This window comes from Salmo salar, chromosome ssa22, assembly GCF_905237065.1.
Source record: "Salmo salar chromosome ssa22, Ssal_v3.1, whole genome shotgun sequence".
Taxonomy (NCBI): Eukaryota; Metazoa; Chordata; class Actinopteri; order Salmoniformes; family Salmonidae; genus Salmo; species Salmo salar.
The window spans coordinates 26,632,511-26,643,674 of record NC_059463.1 but is presented as its reverse complement, the minus strand read 5'-3'; positions in this window follow the sequence as shown (position 1 = coordinate 26,643,674).

Sequence of the window (11,164 nt, the reverse complement as noted above, 5' to 3'; positions counted from 1 at the left end):
GCGTGCGCAAGCAAAGAGGTGACTCTCCTCAAAGTTGCAGCGCCCCTATAGGCGGGAGGCAGAACTGTGTTGGAGGAGAACGTTACACCTCCCCTGGTTCATTAGGAATGTATTGCCACCTTTTCTTCCTCAGGAGGCTCAATAGATGTTGCATGGACCCACAGATCCTCAAGAGGTTCTACAGTTGCACCATCGAAAGTATATTGACTGGCTACGTCTGGTACGGCAACTGCACCACCCTTGACTGCAAAGCTCTGCAGAGGGTGGTGCGAACAACTCAGTATATCACTGGGGCGTGCTTCCTGCCATCCAGGAAGTCTATATCAGGCGGTGTCAGAGGAAGGCTCGGAATATTTCCAGACTTCAGCCACCCAAACCATGGAATTTTCTCTCTGTTAACGTCTGGCAAGTGGTACCGGAGCATCAGGTTCCAACAGGCTCCGAGACAGCTTCTGTCCCCAAGCCATAGGACTACTGAATAATCAAATGGCAAACTGGACGATCTGCACTAACTCTGCAAACTCACAGGACTATCCACACACTCACAAACACGGACTCTGGATTAAAACCGAATTACAATAAAGTGCATCATTTTATGTATTGGATCTAAAAAAAAAAAAAACGTTTAGTTTACCAATAGAATGGTCCAAAGGTGAAGTCGACATACTCAGTATTCATATCATGAAAGAAAGAAATTCTCACTACAATACATTTAAATAGAATGTTAGCCAAATTACATGAAAAATGTTGCTATCATGGAAAAGACAACACCTGTCTATTTGTGGAAAAATCACCCTGATTAATTATTTAGTAATATCCCAGTTTACCTATTTTCTTATGGCCCTGCCTAAACCTAACGACTTGTTTTTTAAATTATATGAGCACCAATATTCCACTATTTGGAGCAGCAAACCAGACAAAATTTAACGGTCCTATTTATATAATGAGTATTGAATTCAGACGGCAGAAATGATTAAATATTAAAGCGTTGGACCTCTCACTAAAGGCTTCAGTCATACAAAAACGATTAGTAAGAATGGTTCACCCCGTGTTCAAGAATGGTCTTTTTCCCTTCATTCAGATTACAACCTCTCACTTTCAGTTACAGTGCCTTCAGAAAGTATTCAGTCCCCTTGACTTTTTCCACATTTTGTTACGTTACAGCCTTATTCTAAAATTGATTAAATAAAAAAATGTCCTCAGCAATCTCATCACAATACCCCATAATACCAAAATTAAAACAGGTTTTAGAAAATGTTGTAAATGTATTAAAATAAAATACAGAAATACCTTTATTTACACAAGTATTCAGCCCCTTTGCTATGAGTCTCGAAATTGAGCTCACGTGGATCCTGCTTCCACTGATCATCCTTGAGCTGTTCCTACAACTTGATTGGAGTCCACCTATTGATTGGACATGATTTGGAAAGGCACACACCTGTCTGTATAAGGTCCCACAGTTGACAGTGTATGTCAGAGCAAAAACCAAGCCATGAGGTCAAAGGAATTGTCTGTAGAGTGCTGAGACAGGATTGTGCTGAGGCACAGATTTGGGGAAGGGTACCAAAACATTTCTGCAGCATTGAAAGTCCCCAAGAACACAGTGGCCTCCATCATTCTTAAATGGAAGATGTTTGGAACCACCAAGGCTCTTCCTAGAGCTGGCCGTCCAGCCAAACTGAGCAATTGGGGTCAGGGAGGTGATCAAGAACATGATGGTCACCTTGACAGAGCTCTAGAGTTGCTCTGTGGAAATGGGAGAATCTTCCAGAAGGACAACCATCTCTGCAGCACTCCACCAATTAGGCCATTATGGTAGAGTTGCCAGATGGAAGCCACTCCTCAGTAAAAGGCACATGACAGCCTGCTTGGAGTTTACCAAAAGGCACCTAAAGACTCAGACAATGCGAAACAAGATTGTCTGGTCTGATGAATCCAAGATTGAACTCTTTGGCCTGAATGCCAAGCATAATGTCTGGAGGAAACCTGGTGCCATCCCTACGGTGAAGCAAGGTGGTGGCAGCATCACGCTGTGCAGATGTTTTTCAGGGACTGGGAGTCAGGATTGAGGCAAAGATGAACGCCGCAATCTACAGAGAGATCCTTGATGAATACCTGTTCCAGGACTTCCGACTGGGGTGTAGGCTCCACTTCCAACAGGCCAATGACCCTAAGGACACAGCCAATACAACACAGAAGTGGCTTTGGGACAAGTTTCTGAACGTTTTTGAGTGGCCCAGCCAGAGCCCGGACTTGAACCTGATCAAACATCTCTGGAGAGACCTGAAAATAGCTGTGCAGCAATTCTCCCCATCTAACCTTACAACGATTGAAAGGATCTTCAGAGAAGTATGTGAGAAACTCCCCAAATACAGGTGCGCCAAGCTTGTTGCGTCATACCCAAGAAGACTTGATGCTTTAATCGCTACCAAAGGTACTTCAACAAAGTACTGAGTAAAGGGTATTCATACTTATGTAAATGTGATTTCAGTTAAAAAATTTTATAAATGAGAAAATATTCATAAACTTATTTTTGCCTTGTCATTATGAGGTAGTGTGTGTGGGGGGGGTTGATGAGGGGAAAACATTATTTAATACATTTTAGAATAATGCTGTAACATAACAAAATTCAAGGGGTCTGAATACTTTCTGGAGGCACTGTATTTGAAAATGATATCATCTCCGAAATATTGCAATAGAAAGCTAGTTGCAATTTCACTTTAATCCACCAGAAATTACAGAACAAATATTATGGTTAAAATCAAATGTACTAATTGATAAAAAAATAAGTTATATATTTTTTTACTGTTGTCTTTGTAAATGATATCAGTAGGACTGGTGGAGTTAACAAAAATATGGAAATGCCTGCTCTGTCAAATTACAACCAACTGATTGCAGAATTACTGCAAAAATGGAGGCAAGGGGAAGGTAAGAAATCCTGCATTAAAGACCAATTGGTTAATGAAAATTGTGATAAAGTATTCCAGTTTAATTTAAGGACCAAAAAACAGACTGCTGTGCCATACAGGTTGCAAAATAGTTGGGAGGAGATTTCCCATGTACCGATTCCATGGCACATGGTTTATGAACTGATACATAAAATGACGCCGGATTCAAAACGTACGTTTTTCAATTGAAATCATTATGTAAAAATAATTGCAACCAATATGTTATATATGGGGATACAACCATCCTCTGCAGATTTTGCTGCGTAGAGACAGAATCATGAGATCACTTGTTTTGGTACTGCCCATATGTAGCTTATTTTTTTGTATTAGGTTCAAGAATGGCCAATAAATGCAATATTTACATGGAGCTAACTCTACAAATAGCAATGCTGGGTGATTTTTTTGAAAAGTCATAGTCAAATCAATCAATAAAATTTGTGCTAAGAGTTATCTCAGATAAAGATGAAATTAAAAAAACTTTAATGTACAATATGTAGAGACTATAAGAATAGAAAGGTTCAGAACTTTTGTGGAACTGCACAGTGGGAGAAATATGTCAGATTGAACTCAACTGGATGGTCTTCAGAAATAGATGGGATGGGTTGAGGATAGCTGAAGGCTGGGACTAAAAACAAACAAAAGACAACTCATGTAACATATACTCTTTGTAAAATGTATATAGTATGTACAGTACCAGTCAAGTTTGGACACCTACTCATTCAAGGGTTTTTATTTTTACTATTTTCAACATTGTAGAATAATGGTGAAGACATCAAATCTATGAAATAACACATATGGAATCATGTAGTACATAAAGTGATAAACAAACCTATATCTATTTTAGATTCTTCAAAGTAGCCACCCTTTGCCTTTGACAGCTTTGCACACTCTTGGCCTTCTCTCAACCAGCTTCGTGAGGAATGCTTTTCCAACAGTCTTGAGGGAGTTCCCACATATGCTGAGCACTTGTTGGCTGCTTTTCCTTTTCTCTGGGGCCCAAACCATCTCAATTGGGTTGAGGTCGGGTGATTGTGGAGGCCAGGTCATCTGATGCAGCACTCCATCACTCTCCTTCTTGGTCAAATAGCCCTTACACAGCCTGGAGGTGTGTTTTGGGTCATTGTCCTGTTGAAAAACAAATGATAGTCCCACTAAGCACAAAACAGATGGGATGGAGTATCGCTGCAGAATGCGGTGGTAGCCATGCTGGTTAACTGTGCCTTGAATTCTAAATAAATCACAGACAGTCACCAGCAAAGCACCCCGACACCATCACATCTCCTCCTCCATGCTTCACGGTGGGAACCACGCATGCGGAGATCATCCATTCACCTACTCTGCATCTCACAAAGACACACGGTTGGACCAACAATCTCAAATTTGGACTCATCAGACCTGACCTTCAAGTCTAAAGTAATAATGGACTGTCATTTATCTTTGCTTATTTGAGCTGTTCTTTAAATAATATGGACTTGGTCTTTTACCAAATAGGGCTATCTTCTGTATACCACCCCTACCTTGTCACAACACAACTGATTAGGTCAAATGCATTAAAAAGGAAAGAAATTCCACAAATTAACTTTAAACATGGCACACCTGTTAATTGAAATGCATTCCAGGTGACTACCTCAAAGCTGGTTGCGGGAATGCCAGTGTGTAAAGCTTGTCATCAAGGCAAATGGTGGCTACTTTGAAGAATTTCAAATATAAAATATATTTTGATTTGTTTAACACTTTTTTGTTACTACATGATTCCATGTGTGTTATTTCATAGTTTTGGTGTCTTCACTATTATTCTACAATGTAGAAAATAGTGAAAATAAAGAAAAACCCTTGAATGAATAGGTGTCCAAACTTTTGACTGGTACTGTATATAGTATGTATAAGCTGGAAGTAGAAGCCTAAGTATTGTTGTCCATTAGTTTACTCCAATTAGGGGAGGGTTAGGGGAAAATAATAAAGAAGGAAAATATATAAAAAATGATGTATATATTTACAAAAACAATATGGGTGATTGCAATGTGTGCAGACAATTACATTGATAGAATCCACAATCTGCAAAAATAAAGCTGATGTTTTGGCAATGAGAAGATAAGAATTCCAGAGTTCGGTACCAAAAATAATTTACCGTTGAAAACACTGGTGCAGATCAAGTTCTCACAGAGATACTTTACTATTTAGTGACACTTGAATACACCAAAAGGACACAAGAATAAGAAAATAGACAATTCTTTACACAGACAAGCACTTTGGGTTCACATGTTGCAGCATTATGAAAGATTGGCAAAATGTCTGCATTCAGGCTAGGGTCCCAATTTGGTTCATGCAAGACTTGTCAGTAGTTTGCACTCATTGGAGATAAGAGAACACTTACCACACATTTTCACATATCATATGTATTTTAGATCAGTGTTTCCCAAACTCAGTTTGTGCAATACTGCCACCTAGCGTGTTAGGTTCACGCTAAGTCAAATAATGCCTTGGATTGATTTACTGTGTGGAGCTCAAGTTTAAGTGGTGGCCAAGGCAACACAGATTTGTTAACCTCTACTGTATTCTATTAGGACCAAATAAAACCAAGCTGCACACCGTATCTGTAGGAGTAGCAGACAATGTATGTATGTGGAGGGATGGGTAGGCTGCTTGTCAGGCTTCGTGTGGTCCCATGGCCAGGTCACATACACAATTCCAGTAGTTAAATTAATAAGAATCTGAAAATACTAAACTATCATAATTGTCCATATTGTTTGCGTGACTTGTGTGTTGGCAGATTGTAAGTGTTGGTTGGGTCTTGCATTTCAATGGTCCATGACATACTTTAGTGTGTAAGAATGTGGCTGCAAGCGCTCTGAGCAGTTAACTCATTCATTAATGGCAACACTTTCCTTGACACCCAGCATCATAACACTTTATGACACTGTCATAACCATATCATAATGTCATAACCCCTGACATAACTTGTCATAACCTGTCAAAATATGGTCATAACACTGTCATGACAAATATATTTACACCTGTTGGGACTTACAGTATATTGCGTTATTTTATGGTTGATTATGACACCTACATAAGGGCAAAACCTACCACACAAGGTTAAACATTCCATTACACCATAGCCTACTTGTCAACAGTATGTTTATGGTGTAATGGAATGTTTTACCTTCTGTGGTAGGTTTTGCCACTCTTATGTAGGTGTCATAACCAGCCATAAAATAACGCAATATATTTCACAAGTCTAAATATGTGTCATGACAGTGTTATGACCATATTATGACAAGTTATGTCAGCTGTTATGATATCAAGTAAAGTGTTACCGAATTGGTAAACTAATTCAACTTGTGCTCAGACTCAATTATTTAAATGTTTGTACAAACTATGTAAACAAATACAGTCTTCACTTCTCTTCAACTAATTAACTTTCATTTCATACAAAGCCTGATACAATACATCACAATTTGTGTTTGGAACATCCTTCCATTAAAGCAACTTGAGAAATAGACCACATATAAGTAAGTTAGCTAGTAACACAAAAGTCGACACAAATACACAGATATACACATATACACATATTTTTTTCCCCAGTGTGACTGAACTGATGGTGTTTTAGATCACCATTTAATGTAAAACATTTCCCACACAATATGCACTTACACGATTTCTCCCCTGTGTGGGTCATTATATCCTTTGCCAGAGTTTAATTCCAGATGAAGCGTTTGACACATTCTTTGCATGGATGTGCTTTCTCCTGTGTGAATCGTTTGCCACATTATTTGCAACAATATGGTCTCTCTCCTGTGTGAACAGTCACATGCTTTTTCAGGTATGCCTTATTATGGAAGGTATCCCTTACTAGTTCGGTTTCTTCGCAGCATGGACTCTTTGATGCTTTTGTAAAAGACTTGCTTCCATAAAGCATTTACTGCATACAGGACGTGTGTGTGTGGTCCCTCCCTTGAACAGTCTGGAATTACTGCAGGAATTTGGGGCTGAGAGTCAGTAATTAGTTTTGATTCCCCATTGGACTCTCCATAGTGTTCTGTTTTGATTTGCACAGTTATGTTAGTGGGTAGAGTCCCTCTTTCTGTTCTCCACAGTTTAAGTTAGGTAAAGACGCAATGGGCTGGGGTGGATTCCTTTTCACACAGGGAGGAGTGAATATGAATTCTATTATATTAGACACTAGTCCTTGAAGCTGCTTTTCCTCCCGACTGGTTCTGAGCTCATGTTCCTCTGGTTCTGACTGGTTCTGAGCTCATGTTCCTCCTCAGGCGCTCTATGCTGGGCTCTGGGTCCTGCTGCCCTTGTCATGGGTCTCCAGTTCTGCTCACGGTGCTGCTGCTCAGGAGGAACAGCCTCAACTTCAGGGACACTCTGTCTAGGGTAATGTAGAGAGTGAAAATAGATAGCTAATATGCTTTCAGAAGATGTGCAATAATAATGTTAGGTCTGTTGACAATACAATAGCAAACAGCTAACTATTACACATATGGGCTAGTATTTGGAAGCTACATTTGGAAGTTCAAGAATGCACATCCTGATGGGCACCAATTTCTCTCCTAGCAGGGAGAGGGGAGTTTTATTTGTAGGTGGGTTATATGTGTCACGTCCTGACCAGTAAAGGGGTTATTTGTTATTGTAGTTTGGTCAGGAAGTGGCAGGGGGTGTTTGTTTTATGTGGTTCAGGGTTTGTTGGGCTATGTACTTAGGTAAGAGGGGTGTTTCTTTTATGTGTTCCGGGGTTTTTGGTTTATGTTCTATGTTAGTATATTTCTATGTTCTAGTCTAGTCCTTCTAGTTCTATGTTTAGGGTTTTGATTGACCTTCAATTGGAGGCAGCTGTTCCTCGTTGCCTCTGATTGAAGGTCCTATGTATAGGGGTGTTTTTGTATTGGGATTTGTGGGTAGTTGTCTCCTGTTTAGTGTCTGAGCACATGATAGGACTGTTAGTGTTGTTCGTTTGTTTTTCCGTCTTCACATTAAAAAGAAGATGAGTATACACGTTCCCGCTGCGTTTTGGTCTGATCATTACGACACCCGTGACAATATGTGGGTTCTTTTGGATAAAATGTGTGTGTGTGTATACACATAAAGAGGTAACAATACATCACAATACGTAATACAAAGTCAACAAAACTGACATTCATGTGCACAATCACTCATTCTTAAAGGCAGTTCGCTATACGAAAAGATGACAGAGGCACAAATGGTCTGTGTATTATTTCATAATAAAGATAACCTCCAGGTTCGAAATACACTCATAGCTGTCTGTTGGAAACAGCTCTATACACTCATAGCTGTCTGTTAGAAACAGCTCTATACACTCATAGCTGTCTGTTAGAAACAGCTCTATACACTCATAGCTGTCTGTTAGAAACAGCTCTATACACTCATAGCTGTCTGTTGGAAACAGCTCTATACACTCATAGCTGTCTGTTGGAAACAGCTCTATACACTCATAGCTGTCTGTTAGAAACAGCTCTATACACTCATAGCTGTCTGTTAGAAACAGCTCTATACACTCATAGCTGTCTGTTAGAAACAGCTCTATACACTCATAGCTGTCTGTTAGAAACAGCTCTATACACTCATAGCTGTCTGTTGGAAACAGCTCTATACACTCATAGCTGTCTGTTGGAAACAGCTCTATACACTCATAGCTGTCTGTTAGAAACAGCTCTATACACTCATAGCTGTCTGTTGGAAACAGCTCTATACACTCATAGCTGTCTGTTAGAAACAGCTCTATACACTCATAGCTGTCTGTTGGAAACAGCTCTATACACTCATAGCTGTCTGTTAGAAACAGCTCTATACACTCATAGCTGTCTGTTGGAAACAGCTCTATACACTCATAGCTGTCTGTTAGGCACTGTGGGTTTTCTACAATACTCTATGTCGTTTGTTCATAACTTGTACCTTATTCAACCAAAAGGGTATGTCCTTCTAATGGTGTCAGTTACCCTGTCTTAATATCTCCTGACTGAAGCATGTGCCTCACAGAGCACTATTATGTTTCTCCCTGTGTCTCCTTACATGAGCTGCCATTGTCCTCTTAATAGTGAATCCTTTGCCACAAACACAACAAATATATAATTTTTTTCCCCAGTGTGGGTGAACTGATGGCTTTTTAGTTAGAGCATTTTTTGGATCCTCATATGCATTGTCAAGGTGCCCTTGTGGGTCATGCATTTTCCACGTTCTTTGCACTGATATGATTTCTCTCCAGTGTGCATTCACTGGTGATCTTTTCATTCACCTTTTGTTAGAAAGACATTTCCAAAAATATAGTCCTTATGTGGTCTTTCCCCTTTGTGAATCATCATATGCAATGTCAGGCTCTCATTTGAGGTATTTACCACATTCTTCATACATATGGCTTTTCTACAGTATGAAGTCGCTGGTGGGACGCTTGTTTATTGGTTGATTTAAAGCATTTTCCACACAATGTGCACTTGTATGGTCTCTGCCCTGTGTGTCTCCTCATATGCATTATTAGGCTTGGATGTTGAGTAAAGCTTTGGCCACATACTTCACACTGATATGGTTTCTCTCTAGTGTGAGTTCTCTGGTGGATGATTGGTTGAGCATGTGCACTTAAATTATTTCCAACTGTGTGTCTTCATATGCCACTCCAAATGTGATTTTGGTTGAAACATTTGCCACAATCATTGCATCTATTTCATTTCTCCCCTGTGTGAATCATTATGTGTGTTTTTAAGCATCATTGTTGTCTGAAGCATTTGCCACATTCTTTGCACCGATATGATCTATTTCATGTTAATCAACATATGCTTTTGCAGGTTTCCTGTGTTGTGGAAGCATTTGCCACAAACATTGCATTGGTTTTGTTTCTTTCCAGCATTTATCCTTTTATACTTTTGTAAAAGACTTGCTTGCACAAAGCATTTACTGTATACAGGACATCTGTGCAATCCCTCCCCTGTGTATGCCCAGAATGGTACTTTAGGCCTACTGTCACGACTTCCGCCGAAGTCGGTCCCTCTCCTTGTTCAGGCGGCGTTCGGTGGTCGACGTCGCCAACCTTCTAGCCATCGCCGATCCACTTCTCATTTTCCATTGGTTTTGTCTTCCATCACACCTGGTTCCAATTCCATCAATTACATGTTGTGTATTTAACCCTCTGTTCCCCCCCCATGTCCTTGTCCGTAATTGTTTGTTGTCAGTGCTTGTGCACGTTATGTTCGGGTGTGCGTCGGGTTATGTACCCATTTATTTCATTGTTCTGTATCCAATGGGTTTTGATGATTAAACTGAGCCGTTGGAAACACAGTTTTGCTCTCCTGCGTCTGACTTCTCTGCTGCCAGTACGCACCACTGAAAGAATTATGGACCACTACGATGGAGTCAGCAGGAGCAGGTGAAGGAGCACGTCCAGGAGCACGCAGCAATGCTCCAACATCTTGGCACCGCCATGGACCGCGTTGTCCAGACAATGGACCGCTGGGAGAGACAGGGAGTTCTTCCAACGCCTCCACCAGCACAACCGGGGTCTCCACTGAGTGCCCCTCTTCATCCTGGTTCCAATGGGATTCGTCTCCCTCTGCCCCAGAAATATGATGGGAAAGCTGCGAACTGCCAGGGGTTCCTTCTCCAACTGGACCTATACCTGGCCACCATCCACCCTGCTCTGTCGGGTCGTGAGAGGGTGTCCGCCCTCATCTCGTGCCTCACCGGGAAAGCCCTGGAGTGGGCCAACGCCGTATGGAGAGAGGGAGATGCGGCGTTGGACCAGTTTGAGGAGTTCACCCACCGTTTCCGGGCAGTCTTCGACCATCCGCCCGAGGGTCGAGCGGCAGGTGAGCGCCTCTTCCATCTGAGGCAGGAGACGAGGAGCGCCCAGGAGTTCACCCTGGAGTTTAGAACCCTGGCTGCCGGCGCGGGATGGAACGACAGGGCCCTGATCGACCATTACCGCTGCAGTCTGTGCGAGGACGTCCGTCGGGAGTTGGCCTGCAGAGACACCACCCTTACGTTTGAGCAGCTGGTGGACCTGTCCATCCGGCTGGACAACCTGCTGGCTACCCACGGACGTAGCCAGCAGACAACCTGCTGGCTACCCCCCGCACCCCCTCTCCGATACCTATGGAGCTGGAAGGGGCAGTGCGCAGGGAGACCGGAGGGGGTTCCAGCTCATGCACCATCTGTGTGCAGAGGTCACACTGCCGGTCGGTGCCGGGTTGGTTCCTCTGGGGATC